The sequence below is a fragment of the Strongylocentrotus purpuratus genome, unplaced genomic scaffold, assembly GCF_000002235.5.
Source record: "Strongylocentrotus purpuratus isolate Spur 01 unplaced genomic scaffold, Spur_5.0 spur5_scaffold_18, whole genome shotgun sequence".
NCBI lineage: Eukaryota > Metazoa > Echinodermata > Echinoidea > Camarodonta > Strongylocentrotidae > Strongylocentrotus > Strongylocentrotus purpuratus.
The window spans coordinates 29401206-29417743 of record NW_022145603.1 but is presented as its reverse complement, the minus strand read 5'-3'; the positions used below and the strand labels follow the sequence as shown (position 1 = coordinate 29417743).

Here is a 16538-nt window from a genome sequence, read left to right as displayed (position 1 = left end):
GTAGGCCATTTACTTGACTTTATTATTGAGAAAATGGACTGCCCGTTATCAGTGTTCAAACTTCGTAAATTGTGGTACATAAGTCTTACAATGAAAGATAAATAGCATCAATGTCTGAGCTGTACAGTCTTTATGATATATATGCACAACAGAATCTAAAAAGGCCAATATATGGATATAATTACTACTTGGCATATAATTTAGGCACCACAGTTTGGCAGAAATAAATGGTTTCACAATATGGCTGATGTCAGCACCACTTCATTGGGGAAATAGTCTGCATGGCAGATGTCAGCACCAGTGCACAGGATAAATGGGCCCCACTACGTGGCGGATATATGTACCACTCCGTAGCAAAAAGGGTACCACTATGTGGCGGATATATGTACCGTTACCTAGCAGATACATGCACAACTGCAAGGCTGATGAAAGTATAGCTGACAATGGGTCAGCCTATGTTGTGGATATAAGCACCACTACATAGCAGAAATAAGTCATTACAGACTGACTACAGGCATCACTGACATAGCAGATAAAAGGCTAATAGCATAGATACAATAGACTACAATGGTCTATCTTCAAACAAGGCTGTTTCAGCCCTAAACTATGCAATTAGGTTATAATTGTAACCTAATTAAAACCAAAATGATATTGGAGGACCACTCCATAGCAGACATGAGCCATATACAAGAAGCCATTAAAGAGTTGGAATTATAACATCATTCTAAACAAATTGAGAAAAAGAAACACCATATAGACTGTGCAAGCCTTTGACTGATTGATGCTCTGGTGCCATGAACCTTCCCGCTCATAAACTCAGCATGATTTAGAAATTATAATCTTTATAGTCTTTGTTATCATTTCCCAGGCTCATAGACATAGCAAAGTTATTGTTGGAACATGGGGATTAAAAGTTTAACTTCATATATACCAGTATCGATCATGAAAGGCATTTACATGAACTTGTAACATCAGTATTTTCAGTTATTTTTGTATGTTATGTATGTATTTTGTCTCTTTACATGTATGTTATGTATGTATTTTGTCTCTTTACGTGTATGTTTATATTGCATTACTTGTAACATTATATTAAAAAGTCTGTCAGCCTAACAAAATTCTCTCTAATGAGGTCATATGCTGACGATGGTGGTCCAGATTTAAATGCCGGCCATGCCAAAACACTTATTTGAAAAACTGATAGATTAGCTTTATATCTACCGTAAGTGAAAATAATAATGTGACAGTTCTGTAAGACAGCAATCTTAATTGTAAACACAAAGTGCTACATGTCCATACGAGAAATGTTAAATAAATGAAAAATGAAAATAAATTGCAGTGAAGACTGAATACAAAATAAGTGTCTTCATAATTGCTTTGCTTTGTTTTGTGTTTTGTTTTGTTGCTTTAATTGTTTCCCTATTTCAAATTTGGTGTGATGTTCTTACCTTCTTCTCCTCTGCTTTTCTCTCTGACATGTCCTTGGTAAATGTGCTTTTCTTGAACCACTTATTGGAGCTAGCTTGCAGTCCTCACATTGTCAGATGTTTCCTTGTGACATGAGCTGAACGGGGATGATGAGTCTGTTTGGCTGGTGGGCTTCTCTTGAATGTTGTTTGCTTGTGAGATGAGCTGAACGGGGATGATGAGTCTGTTTGGCTGGTGGGCTTCTCTTGAATGTTGTTTGCTTGTGAGATGAGCTGAACGGGATGATGAGTCTGTTTGGCTGGTGGGCTTCTCTTGAATGTTGTTTGCTTGTGAAATGAGCTGAACGGGGATGATGAGTCTGTTTGGCTGGCGGGCTTCTCTTGAATGTTGTTTGCTTGTGAGATGAGCTGAACGGGGATGATGAGTCTGTTTGGCTGGCGGGCTTCTCTTGAATGTTTGCTTGTGAGATGAGCTGAACGGGGATGATGAGTCTGTTTGGCTGGCGGGCTTCTCTTGAATGTTGTTTGCTTGTGACATGAGCTGAACGGGAATGATGAGTTTGTTTGGCTGGTGGGCTTCTCTTGAATGTTTGCTTGTGACATGAGCTGAACGGGGATGATAAGTCTGTTTGGCTGGCGGGCTTCTCTTGAATGTTGTTTGCTTGTGAGATGAGCTGAACGGGGATGATGAGTCTGTTTGGCTGGCGGGCTTCTCTTGAATGTTGTTTCCTTGTGAAATGAGCTGAACGGGGATGATGAGTCTGTTTGGCTGGCGGGCTTCTCTTGAATGTTGTTTGCTTGTGAGATGAGCTGAACGGGGATGATGAGTCTGTTTGGCTGGCGGGCTTCTCTTGAATGTTGTTTGCTTGTGAGATGAACTGAACAGGGATGATGAGTCTGTTTGGCTGGCGGGCTTCTCTTGAATGTTGTTTCCTTGTGAAATGAGCTGAACGGGGATGATGAGTCTGTTTGGCTGGCGGGCTTCTCTTGAATGTTGTTTGCTTGTGAGATGAGCTGAACGGGGATGATGAGTCTGTTTGGCTGGCGGGCTTCTCTTGAATGTTGTTTCCTTGTGAAATGAGCTGAACGGGGATGATGAGTCTGTTTGGCTGGTGGGCTTCTCTTGAATGTTGTTTCCTTGTGAAATGAGCTGAACGGGGATGATGAGTCTGTTTGGCTGGTGGGCTTCTCTTGAATGTTGTTTGCTTGTGAGATGAGCTGAACAGGGATGATGAGTCTGTTTGGCTGGCGGGCTTCTCTTGAATGTTGTTTCCTTGTGAAATGAGCTAAACGGGGATGATGAGTCTGTTTGGCTGGTGGGCTTCTCTTGAATGTTGTTTGCTTGTGAGATGAACTGAACAGGGATGATGAGTCTGTTTGGCTGGTGGGCTTCTCTTGAATGTTGTTTCCTTGTGAAATGAGCTGAACGGGGATGATGAGTCTGTTTGGCTGGTGGGCTTCTCTTGAATGTTGTTTGCTTGTGAGATGAGCTGAACGGGGATGATGAGTCTGTTTGGCTGGTGGGCTTCTCTTGAATGTTGTTTGCTTGTGAGATGAGCTGAACGGGGATGATGAGTCTGTTTGGCTGGCGGGCTTCTCTTGAATGTCGTTTGCTTGTGAGATGAGCTGAACAGGGATGATGAGTCTGTTTGGCTGGCAGGCTTCTCTTGAATGTTGTTTGCTTGTGAGATGAACTTCCTCAGTAAGGAGGAAGTGGTTATCTGCAAGTAGATGTCCAGGTAGATGAATAGACATCTTCAAATAAAATTGGTGGGTACCCATTGATGAAAGAGAGGTGGAGACAGTAAGAGAAAGATGGAGAAAGATGGAGCAAGGAAGAGAGAATGAGAGAGAGAGAGATAAAGATAGAGAGACAGACAAACAGAGAGAGGGAGAGGGAGAGAGAGAGAGAGAGGGGAGAGAGAGAGAGAGAGAGATAAAGATAGAGAGACAGACAAACAGAGAGAGGGAGAGAGAGAGATAAAGATAGAGAGACAGACAGAGAGAGGGAGAGAGAGAGAGATGGGTAATAGGGAGATGAATGACAGCCTATAATGATTATAAAAACTGTGACTTTGTAGGTCTTTATTTTGGTACATCCACCAGCCAAGCTAGCAAGCATGCACGTACGGGGGGGGGGGGGGGGGGGGGGGGGGGGGGGGGGGGGGGGTGTTTTTTGGGATAAATGCCCCCCCCCCCCTAAGAGAGAGAGAGAGAGAGAAATTCCTGGAATTTCAGCTGAACAAATTAAAATGTAAAAATAAAATTAAAAAATCACATTTTTAAAAGAATTAGCATTGATTGGATAAGAATTAGTTCCAAAGGATACCTGAATAATCCATTTAGCGTGGTTATTAGTATTAAAAAAAGAAAACAAAAATAAATTATTTAATGACGCAAAGTTATTCTGCGTTTGCACATACCGATGTGGGTTCAAAGCGCCATGAGCACCGAAAGGTGGACCTGTGCGCTATACAAGTAGCCACTATTATTATTATTATTAAGACTCTTCTCAAATAAGCACTTACCTTCGATAACGACGCACTTTCTCACCTAGCCTTCCTGCTATTCCTGAGGGACTCCTTCTATTCCTCAGCTATGCTTCAATAGGTCCCTCATATTCTACTTAATCTATATGAATTGAGAATCATTGAGATGTGGTTATTTATACTATAGTTGTATCGTATAATTTTTTATTTCATATGTATGTCTATATTTTCTGTAAAATGTGGACCAATAAAACTTGAAACTTGAAATGTCAAGAAGTGCAAACCATTGTATGTTGTCAATAATTAGATCATCGGAATATACTGAAGTTGTGCAAAATACAAACTTTCTTATTGGCAATGATTCTACTTCCATTTTATGCAATATACTTACAGTGTTGGGTGCAGTATTGAATAACATACTGCCTCGTAGCATCACGGCTACACTGCAGCCCTTTAAGGGTCAAAGCCTGACACCTCGGCCGCCTTCTGTTTACCATTTTGAGTATCCTAGTATGATGAAAATACATGTAAGATACAGTTAATACACTTAATATACTTACTCGAATGATCAAGAAAAAGGAATGATTAAAATATTTCAGTTATATTTCAGTAATCTGTTCACAATAATAACATGAAATATCAAAATACAAATATAAGTTATGGAATGCACATTATTATCAAAGTGTGCCTATACAAAAATCATATGATATCTTTCTAGTAAATGTAATATATGGAATTGCTCTTTAATAATTCTTTGAACAATTTTTAATTAGTTTGCTAAATGGTTGTTTGGTATATGTTCATTTTGTAATCACTGCATTGGTAATTCATATTCCTGTGATCTCTTGACTTATGCATCAAGAAATAATTGACACTCTGTTCCTAAAATCTAAATGATGTACATAAAAGAAACCAAATGAGGTGATAGTGCATTTGCAGCCAATATATTTCATGTCTGTGAAATTATTAAACTGATCATTCAGATTTCAAAATATGTATAAGCTGAAAAACTCTCTTGATAAGAAACATGGGTGGATAGTGATTCTTTACATTTTTGATATATTTGGATGCCTCTGTGGATGTATTATAAGCACTAGAAAATTTAGCCCCTAAAACATTTCCGCTTTCGAGAAAAATTCAATATCAAAATTACCGGTGCTCCCGGTAGATTTTGATGAATCTCAAATAGCGCCTACGGCCGTACAATGGTAGCTACGACCATGAAAATCTCAGAATATTTAGTTGTGATATAGTTTCCAAACGAAAATAGCTAATCAATCAATTTAGTCAAGAAACATTGTTTTATAGCTTAATTAATATCTTGACCATGAAAATCTCAGAATATGTAGTTGTGATATATAATTTCCAAACGGAAATAGCTAATCAATCGATTTTAGTCAAGAAACATTGTTTTATAGCTTAATTAATATCATGACCTTGAGAGGGAGCTATATAATAAACTTCCACCTTGTGCTGTTGATCATATGACATCATTTGACACCGCTCTCATTCGCTCTAAGTACAAAATTATTAAGTCAACTTATATTTCTTCTTCCCATACTTTTATTGATACATTTATATGACAAACTTTGCAAACGTTGTTGGTCCGTATTACTTGCTCTTATATTATACTTTTGTAATGTTTTTTTAATGGAAATGTTACATGTTGTTGTTGTTTCATTTTCTCATTCATGTATTGTGTTGAATTTCATATTTATATGCACAGGGCCCTAAAGGATAACAGTGACTAAGCCACCTTCGGTATGATAAAACAAAAACATATGAATAACTAATTTTTTTAAAGTAAATATTCAAAAAGATTTTCATGAAACTGTAATTACTTCATCAACTTGGGAAGTTTTCATCCTTATAACGCAAGCTGTGATGTAGGAAACAAAACCAAGTATTTTTTTATTTTTTTAGTAAATAATGTTTTACATTTTCAACTGTTCAAATATATATTATTAAGATTTAATCAACAAACACTAAATATGAATTCTACGATTTTCTGAAGAAAACAAATAATTCTGAAAATCTATCGCTTAAAATAGAATGGACCGTTCCCATGCCCTAAATTTATGTGATATGACCCCTTTTCTTCTAGTAAAGCAGGAGAATTCTTGTGACAACTTGCCACAACATGTTTAGGGTACAGATACGCTTATTCTCCTTGGATGTTGTTTGTAATAAAGCCTTAAAAAACAATCTTAACTTGTAGTTCTGAAATGTACATGAAGATTAGGGGATATATTCAACCAACAATTCCATACAATTTCCATCAAGATCTGTTGACTACTTTTAAAATCTTGTATCGCTGTTGAGAAACCCCCTATTGGGTTATATAGTTTTGTCCGACCCTATTGTTTGAGTACTCACTCTTCCGCCGTGTAAACATCTCGATTCTGGTAGCACACGCGGGAGAGGTGTCTCGTCTTCCACTTACACCTCTCCCCGGCCCTTGTCCTACACAGGCACCGGTGCGCTACCAGCGCCCACGGCCCCACGTTCACATTGACCTACGGCGGCAGGCGGTCCGTTGTCTTGTGGATACTCCATAATAGACTGCAAGGAGAAGAGAAAAACTGAGTGGTCATTTATTAATCTTATTAGGCCTGTACTGTTTTTATGAGATAATCATTGTAGCACACATTCTTAAATGAGCAAGTTCTAGATTTCTTTAATTGATATATGCTTGTAATGTTGTTCGGTTCCTCAATATAATGTTTACATTAAGATTACTACATACAGGCATTCCTTTTAGTCACAACATATTCAACTTTCTGAATTTTTTTCTTCATTGTTTGATGTGAATGCTCGGGCCATGCTCTAGGGCCATGCATCTCAGATTGAACGTTGTTAAACGATGCCTTTAATGCGATCTCACAAATCTTTAAACTTTTCTAGTCCGCCTCATGTAATGTCTGCAGCCCTAGTAAAATTATATTTGTTACGGGCCTGTGACCTATGTATGTAGGAAGGCCAGAGATGGCCTTTGAATGAGGAAATGTCTCTCCCCCCCCCCCTCCTTCATCGAGAAATCATCGATTATTTGACATAATCAAGAAGCAAAGAATGGGAGGGGCTCAGGGGGCTAAGTGAGGGTTTCTTAGCCCTTCACCTGCTTAATATATTGTAGGGTTGCAGTTCTAACAGATAATTCCTAGCACTCTTAACACAGAGGCAGCCCCAGCAGACATGTTGTAAGATTGATAACTAATGGCTAACTGACCAGGTTTTAATGTATAAAAACATTACTGCATTCTGTGTAGCATTCCACATACATTCCATGCAAAGTAGAAGAAACAAATTAATATTCATAAAGTCACATACAAGTATAAATCAACATCACAAAGTATCTTGAATATTCAAACATAAACAATAAACAAAGGGTATATATTAAATATTCATAGTATATGTAAATTATACTTTAAGCTTAACTGCATCAGGTGAACATTGAACCAATCAGAGAGAGAGAGAGAGAGATAGATGTATGAAAGGAAAGTGGATAAAAAGGGTGAATGTGAATGAGGGATAATGAAAGGGATGAATCATGGATATGAAGGGGAGTTTAAGAGTTCAAAATAAATCCCTACAAACTAGTCTTCCTATTACAAATAAAATGTCCTCATTTCATAATCTCAATCAAATGTCTTCATTATCGTCATTAATCATCCCATTCTATCTTTGTTACCAGCATCATCATAATATTAATTTGATCAAGATTATTATCATAACTTTCCTCATCATGATTAACTTCAACATTTTTGTCGTCACCATCATCATCATCATCATCATCATCATCAACATTCACCCTCTATATTCACATCAATTCATAAATCAATGAGCTAATTGAGGTTGGTATAGTGAGGGGAGGGTTGTTGATTCCTGTGCTGTTATCGACCGACGTTATCAACATGCACACGAATATCCTTCCCCAAAACTTGTTATGGCTTATGTTGTAAATTCTTTAAGTAAGTGTCCTTTTCCCTTTGGATATGGGCCCCCTTTTCTTCTCACCCTAAAATGTACTCTTAATTTAAAGCGACTAAGAGCATCTTTTTCTTTCATTTCACCCAAAGCTCGCTCACTACGCTTGCATTTTAAGTTATTATGATTTTGTTTCTTATATAAAGATCTTTTAAGTCTTTCATGATTAGGATTTTTCCTCCCTCTTTATAAGATGTAATTTTTCGCTTTGCGACTTCACAAATTAAAAAATTGAAATCTTAAATTAAATATTCAGACCATCAGACTCAACTGCAAAGTATGATGCTTAACCCTTACTGTACTGAGCTATTTTGAGCACCTCACTGACTGGGGGGGGGGCAAGGAGGCCCCCCCCCCCCCCCCCCCCCCCCACTATGATCTCGGCCATTGAATGTCCGAAGGACACAAAAATGTGCATGTTTGTAGATATTTACGTCAGGAACAAGATGGTATAATTAGTTTTTTCCTACTAAGCAAATTTTTGTCATCATAGCCTAATTACTTATGCAAAATGCTAATTTTATGCATTTTACAGAAAACATATTTGTCTGTAGACTTGTGAATAATCTTGAAAATGTATTGAATAAATGTTTCCTTCATCTCAAAATGTTTTTCTGAAGAAAAAAAGTTCGAAATTCATCATTTTATTTTCTTATGTATTTTATTGTTGTTTTATTTCTAATGTATTCTTTTGTTCGTGAATACATCAAGTTACTTTGAGAAACATATAAAAGCAATTTGATATCAATTCATATCTCCCACTTAGGAAGAAATACATCGTCCTAATCTAAACCTGTATTCACATTTCTGCTTGTACATGAATATATATGCAATTATAGCACTTTTTAATGACATGCGCATACTAATTGTTATGTAACACCTTACAGGTATATCCAATTTCAACGAAAATGGTATCAAAATGTGCGTAAGACTTGAGGGAAAAAAGTCATGAAACGACAATTCAAAATTCCAAGCGGTTGCGGCGCAATCTCCGAAAATGTCGAGACAGTAAGGGTTAAGCAGTATCTTGGACCATGTGCAGAGAAAAACAAACAATGAAATCATCCCTGATAATCTAATCACAATGTAGGGGTATCATATGGCCTAAAAATGTCTATAAATTGTATATTTTTGCTTTGAGGTTTCCCTTTGTGCGTGCCTCCCCCCCCCCCTTTTTTCCAGAAAGTGCCCTTTTTTGTTGGTGCCCTTCCCCCCCCCCCCCCCACTTTTAAAGTCGCTCTGCCAGGCTTTCGTCCATGGTGAGAGGTGATTGTTAAATCTTGAAGAACAAAACATGCAGGAAAACCTGAGGTTTTTTAAAGCTAGGATATCGAAATTCGAGACGTGAATGACCCCCTCCAACACCCTCTCCTGTTCAGTTCCTTCGCTATCTGCGGGGTCACATTAATGATGCCATCCAATTTCTAAACACCCCCCTTGAAAAATCCTGCGTACGCCACTGATCACTAGTATCATTATTATCAACTTACTGATTACTTCTAGGCTAGGTGTTAAAATTAAAACAATTATTCTCAGATTCTAATCGGGCGACTATACACACAAACAAATCAACGATTCTCTTTCAGTGGGGAAGGGGGAGGAGACAAGTGTGAAGCTTATAAAACCTTTGACAAGCAAATAAAAAGGTCATCACATTTCTACGCACCCCCAACTTGGACATTTCAAAGAGGAAAAAAAAAAAAAAAAAAAAAAAAAAAACCCAACGGACAAAACAAAATAATCGTAATTTTCTTGTAAAACACTATTTTTTTTTACAAACTGATACCAAATTCATCAATATTCTTATAATTTACCGGAAGTTTAGCTCAAAAAGTGATCGCGGGCAGATTTGGTGTCCGATACCCCTACCACAATGTACGGTGTAATGCGAAACTGCATGAAATGGAAAAACAAAATGGCGACTTCGGATGGATGCTTCGCGGCAGCTTCGTTCAATGGTCCCTTCCTTTACTTTTGCAATGCATTGGCACGAACTTAGATCAAGATCTATCGGTAAATGTTGGTTTAGCAATTTATTTTCGTATTCATGTCAACAATGCAAGATAAAACTGTCGGTAAGATGTGTTTAAATGTCCTGTACAATCTAGTTATTGTACCGTTAGTAGATCTAGTCCCATACGTGCAAATTCGTGCTGGTTTTGACTTTTTTTTTTTTACTCTTTCGTCGTAAAGGCCGCACCCCAACTTTTTGATATTTTCTCTTCCAAAAATACTGCGGCCTTTACGCCGGCAAATACGGTAGTACACTTGAAATTAGGGGCGCATTTGATGGTGAGAGGAAAAGATGACACTTATCAGAAAAAAGAAGCATGTGTCAAAGTACAAAGAGTAATTATCAGGGGTGAAAATGGGGCACTTCTTACACCTTTAAAATGCGGCGCTCACTAGGGATGAAAAAAGGCACCAAGATTAGGAAATGGGCATTTGCCAACAGAAAAGGGGCACCCATCAGATATTGATAGGGGCATTTATAAGAGGTGAAAAGGGGCATTTATGAAAAGGGGATAGGTCCCTTTTTAGAAAGGAAAAGGGGCATGTACCATTGTTAAAAGGGAAATTATCAGAGGTGAAAAGGGGCACTTATCGCACCTGAAAAGAGGAAATGACCAGATATGAAAAGGGGCCCTTATGAGAATAAAAAAGGGGCATAATAAAGGAAAATGTGCATTAGTTGAAAGAAAAGGGGCACCAATTAGATTTTATTACGGGGATTTATCAAAGGTAAAGGGGGCACTTAATCAAAGTGAAATGGACTCTGGAGTAACTTCTTGTACCTGAAAAAAGTCATTTACCAGAAATGAAAAGGGGCTTTTATGAGATGGGAAAGGGGCTCTTTTTTAATGGGGGCATTTATCAGGAAAAGGGGCACTTATTAGAAAGGAAAAGGGGCTCATGTGAAAATATAAGGTTTGCTTATCCGAGTTAAAAAGGGAGTAGTTATTAAAAGTGGAAGGGGCACTTTCTACGAAGGAAAAGGGGCATTTGTCAAAATAAAAAAGATACCTCTCAGATTTGAATAGGGCAATTATCAAAGGTGAAGGGGCACTTATCAGAGTGCTCTGTTTGTGTATATATATGTATGTTACATGTAGGTATGACAGAATGGCAGGGATTTTGCTGGGGGGGGGGGCAAATAACCATGCCAAGTCCTTCTATCAAATATTAAATTAGGGCCGCATGGAAGATCTAGGCCTACTCTTGATGCCATGGCCGTAAATCTGCAATTGATACCTATTGTTCAGGGGGGGGGGGTGATCTATTCATTCATCCCCCCCTGAACAATAGGTATTACGTAAGGATTTACGCCCATGCTTGATGCAAGGAAATGTAAATATTAATCACTATCAAAATAAAATATAAATATTTAAAAAATGAACAAATTATTTTTGGACTTGGTTTGTTAGTATTTGTCACTAAAACTTTGGGTTGCTAATCCAGGATCCCACCCTCTGTGCAACAAACGTGGCATGAAATATATGCGAAACCCTGAAGATGAAATATTTAATTAATATTCATCAATAAATAATAACTAATATAAATAAATAAAAATGAACAAATCATGTTTTTTAATTCTTTCAAAGTTTCAAACCAACCAATGGCAAAAAGAGCCGTTAGTAGGCCCCAACTTGTTTTTAAAGGCTGGCTGTACTAGTTCAGCCAGAAGGGATTAGACCACCAAGCAAGGTCACTGACAGGTGGCTACATAGCTCATTAAAAATTCAGCTCTCAATTAATAACATAAGAAAAAGAGGATCATGGTGGACCAACAGGCACCGATTGGGGAAGTTTTCTATATACTATAGAGGGAGCAAGTAGCTACAAGTATAGTGTGGCTTTAACAAAACTTTTGGTTCCTATCCGGCATTCGATTTAAACGTGTCTTCATGTACTGGAGCCAAAAGCTGCACGTACACCATCACCATCACCATCACCCTCCGGCCTCCTGCACACACAATCGCCTGCTGGTATCGCACACACTCAAGATCAAACACGAGTACATCACTTTTCACAATCGACTATATTGAAAATATTGATTGTTACCGTCATCCAACAATGCTTGTAAATGATGTAATTCCTCTCATCATGTCAGCATCCCAGTCATAACCTGAATCCACTTTGGAATCGTCTTTAACGTTCACGTGTTGTACCCCATTACTAATATTGGATGACAATGAATCTGGATATCTGGCCGGTTTGGTACCATAGGCCATCGGGAGACTATTCAGACTGGTCATCACGTGCTACGACTCCTCCCTACGCACGTACCCTCGAACAAACTTACTCCAGCAGCCGCAAGGCCACACCTTATCTCCCACCCATTTGGCCAATGAAACTTGATTGCGAGTTTCCCGTCACATTTTTTTCAGCTCATAGTGGGGCAACTGTTTAATTATTCATTATTCATTATTTCCTTTTTACGAACACTTAATTCACCTTTGTTGGTTAAACCTGTGTATTTCCAGTTTGTTAACTTAATTAATGCATGTATGAACATCGCATTATACACATTGTTAGCATATCTTGTTTATTTTTATTAATACAAACATATTGTAAAAATAAACCACACATATACATGCTATAAATCCAAATAGAACAGTACTATGTCCCATACTCCCATTTGCAGCCAACATCAAATTCTGTAGAACATTGCAGGAATTATGAATAATATATGATGTATATCCTATCTGTGAAATTTAACCGTTAGCAGTGTCTTATTATCCAAATTATGCAAGGAAACCCGTTTACTTTCTAGACTTCACAGTCAGGCACTATTGAGTGACTGACTGACTTTTTTCCCCTTTAGTAACAACATACTTTACATAAACTGAGCTGTAAAGGTACATGAGTATTAAAAAAACAATGCTTCATGGAATTTTCCCCCAAAAAACAAGTCTATTTGTAACAATAAAAATTGGCAATTCACAACGGTAATACACAAGTCGCTCCAACAAAAGTTTTTTTCTTCCCCCTTTTCCTTCCCTTACTTCGCTCTCTCTCTCTCTCTGATTTAAGTTTGCTGAGGGAGGCAGGGGCCTTTCGCCCCCTCCCCCCGATCCACACGATGTTGGTGCATGGGATTAATCGCAGCTGATCTCTGCCTCTTTTCACCCTTTTCTTTTCTTCTTCCTCTTTTGTGTTCCATTTTGGCTCTCCTCTTTCCCTTTCCATTCTTTCTCTCTCTTTTTTTGGCGGGGAGGGGGTGGGGTGGTCAGGGAGGGGGGGGAGGCAAAGGCCTTTCTCCGCGATCCACATCTTGTTTGCAGGAAAATTGCAACTGATATCCCTTCTTTTCTTTTCTTCTTTTGTTTCTTTCCCTTTCCTTCCTTCTCTCTTGTTTTGCGGGGGGGGGGGGGGAGGCAACAGCATGGGCGGCAAGGCCCTGTCGGACCCCTTTTTCTTTTCTTCTTCCTTTCCTCTTCTCTCTTCTTTCCCTTTCCCTTCTTTTCCTTCCTTCTCTCTCTCTCTCATTTTGTTTGCTGAGGGGCCAGGGGAGGGCAGGCGAAGGCCTTTCGCCCCCGATCCACACCGCGTTGGTTGGAAAAATCACAATTGATCTCCCGTACCTTTCTTTACTTTCCCTTCCCCTTCTCTTCTTTTCTCTCTCTTTTAAGTTTGCTGTAGAGGGGGGAGAGAAGGGCCATTTGCCCCCCCCCCCCCGATCCCCAACTTGTTGGCGGGAAAACTGCAACTGATATCCCCCTTCTTTTCTTTTCTTCCCTTTATCTCGTCTTTTCTCTTTTTTCTATCCCTTCTCTTCCTTCTCCCTTTCTTTTTGCCGGGGGGGGGGGGGGGGCAACAGCCTGGGAGGCAAAGCCCTTTCGCCTTTCGCCCCCCCCCCGATCTTCTTCTTTCCCCTTTTTCTTCTTCTGCTTCCTTTCCCTTTGTCTCTTCTTTCCCTTTCCCTTATTTTCCTTCCTTCTCTCTCTCTCTCTCTCTCTCTCTCTCTCTCTCTCTTTTGCTGAGGGGGGGGGGGGGGGGATGGCGAAGGCCTTTCGTCCCCGATCTCCTTTGTTCCCCCTTTTCTTTTCTTCTTCCTCTTCTTCCTTTCCCTTACTCTCCGCTTTACCTTCTCTCTCTCTCTCTCTCTTCATGTTTTGTTGGCGGTTGGGGGGTCAAGGCCCTCCCCCCCCCCCTTGATCCGCGCCGGGAAGACCTGTAGTGTCATCCCTGGCTAGCTGGCAAAGCTGAATATGGGTTATCCAGTCGTCCAGTCGGGGGGGGGGGGGGGTAAGCGGACACTTTTTTTTTCTTCTTCAAAATTTGACATTTTTCTTCGTTGGGGGGGGGGGGTAAGGCCACCTTTTTTTAGGTTAGCCGTGGGTATAATTTTTTGTTTTTGTTTTTTGTTTTTAATAATTAAATTAGGGGGGGGGTTTACACACATACAAATACCAAAGGGGGGTTTAAACCCCCCCCCCCCCCCCCCCCCCCCTGCGTACGCCCCTGATACAGACCGCCGTTGGCGTATTATCGTACCTTATTGCACGTGAGTTTTTTTTGTAGTGAGCTTTGGTGTACTGGATCAGACTGAATTTAAAAATTTGAATGTTTAATCGTTAAAGGTATATACGGAGTGCCCAACCACGTACATTATGGCTATACTCGAGAAGGCTCTAAGACTCGCATTACAAAGCAAACAACTTTATGGTAGTTTTTTGTAGTGTCGGCTCATCGTTGAGTGTAAATGATTATGAAAGTAGAAACGAAATTTGAAAAGGAAATTATAGATCAGCTTGATTTAAGTCAAGAAAGAGAAAGTGTATTAAATGAATTAGAGTAACGATAGGACTAGCATGGATATGGTGGTGATTAATGCGTGTTTATCACAAATCCCTGGTTATATTCGTCCTCTCTGTATAGGATACGCTGAAGAGCCACCATGATACATCAATCGATAAAAGAACTACTCAACTCAGTACAGTAGGTGGGCGAACTCACCACTTTCTGTTTTTTGTTCACCTTTAAAAATAGGCCTACTGCCACCCCCTCCCCACATACACACTTTCTCTCACCCCCCCCCCCTCTCTCTCTCTCTCTCTCTTTCTCACTCTTGCACACTCAGCTAAAACCCCTTCTTCCATTTCTATATTGTCACTAAATTTCAGCTTTCATCTCTGCATTTTAGATATTCCTCTCCTTTTCTATATTTCTCTCTCAGTCTTTCTCTTTCTCTTCCCCCACCCAGCCCCCCCCCCCTCTCTCTCTCTCTCTCTCTCTCTCTCTCTCCCATTAACGTTATGCTAGTCACTATCATGAATATGTCGGCTATGATTTCATCTCTGGTCATCACTTTCTTTGCATTCTGCAGTGGTGTCAACTATTAAATAGCCTACGATACAATCTTCTTCTAATTATAGCATGCGTCATTTTCTATTCCCAAGCATCATTACCAGTTAGCTCTCATTTCGTTCATGTTCCGATTGTCAGTTTGTCACGGTTCTGCTCCCCCCCCCCCGCTTCTCTCACTCTCTCCCCTCCCCTTCTCTCTCTCTCTCTCTCTTCCTCTCCCCTCTCTCTTTCTGTATCTCTTTCTCTCACCCACTTTCCCCCTCCCAGGCGCAGATCCAGAGGGACCTTGCCCCCCCCCCCCCCCGCCAAAAAATAACTTGAGAGAGAAAGAGAAAGAAAAGGAAGAAGAAAAGAAAAGGGGGAGGTGCCGAAAGGGCCTTGCCTCCCAGGCTGTTGACTCAGCCCCCCCCCCCCTCCCCCAAGCGAGAAAAAAAGGAAGGGAAGGGGGAGAAAAGAAAGAGGAAGAAGAAAAGAAAAGAAGGGGATATCCCTTGCGATTTTCCCGCCAAACAACGTGTGGTTCTTGCCTCCCCCCCCCCCCCCAGCAAACTTAAATTCAAATTCAAATTCAAATTTTATTATTTTCAATCCTAACCAATAGGATTTTTCTCAACTTTTTTTATACATTGGATAACGAATTTCAAAATTATAGTGTAACATAGATAATTTAGTGTCAGAGTAAAGATAACGATAACCAGGAAACTCTCTTCTAAGATATAATACAGGGATGAAAATAAATTAGAGAGAAGGAAGGGAAGGGAAAGGGAAAGAGGAGTGAAAGATAACAAAGGAGGAATAAGAAGGGTAGGGGAGATCAGTTGCGATTTTTCCCGCCAACAAAGTGTTGATGAGGGGGGGGGGGCGAAAGGCCCTTGTCCCCCCCCAGCAAACAACGAGAGAGAGATAGAAGGAAGGGAATGGGAAGGGAATGGGAAGGGAAAAGGAGAGAAAGTAAAGGAAATAAAGAGGAAGAATAAAAGAAGGGAAGATCAGTTGCGATTTTTATCGCTTCTTCTATCATCATTGTACAACTATCATTGTACAAATGCATTTATTTATTTATTATTTTATTCCTGTTTGATAACAATGATATAAATATATAAACTCACAACAGCAACAAAACTAAATACAGAAGAAAAATATTTTTCAGGCAGAAAGAAACACAAAATGAATGATCATACATTTGCATTAAAATTGTATCGTTAGAATTATTCATATTGTCTTGTGAAATTGAATTGAATTTGAATTAAATTTATTTATTCACGGTAAAACTCACATCAGCCTAAAAAAAACTGCTTTTCAGCAAGTCCGTGTAAAAAAACATAAA

General features: G+C 39.5%; 1 long non-coding RNA gene across 1 annotated transcript; it reads right to left on the bottom strand.

Moving 5' to 3' along the window:
* Positions 1-3038: 3038 nt before the first annotated feature.
* LOC115925554 lies at positions 3039-12056 on the bottom strand. Its single transcript, XR_004064789.1, has 5 exons — positions 11963-12056; positions 6290-6475; positions 4305-4420; positions 3953-4055; positions 3039-3145 (listed from the first exon to the last, which is right to left on the bottom strand). It is a non-coding gene; the product is annotated as an uncharacterized LOC115925554 (long non-coding RNA).
* Positions 12057-16538: the final 4482 nt, after the last annotated feature.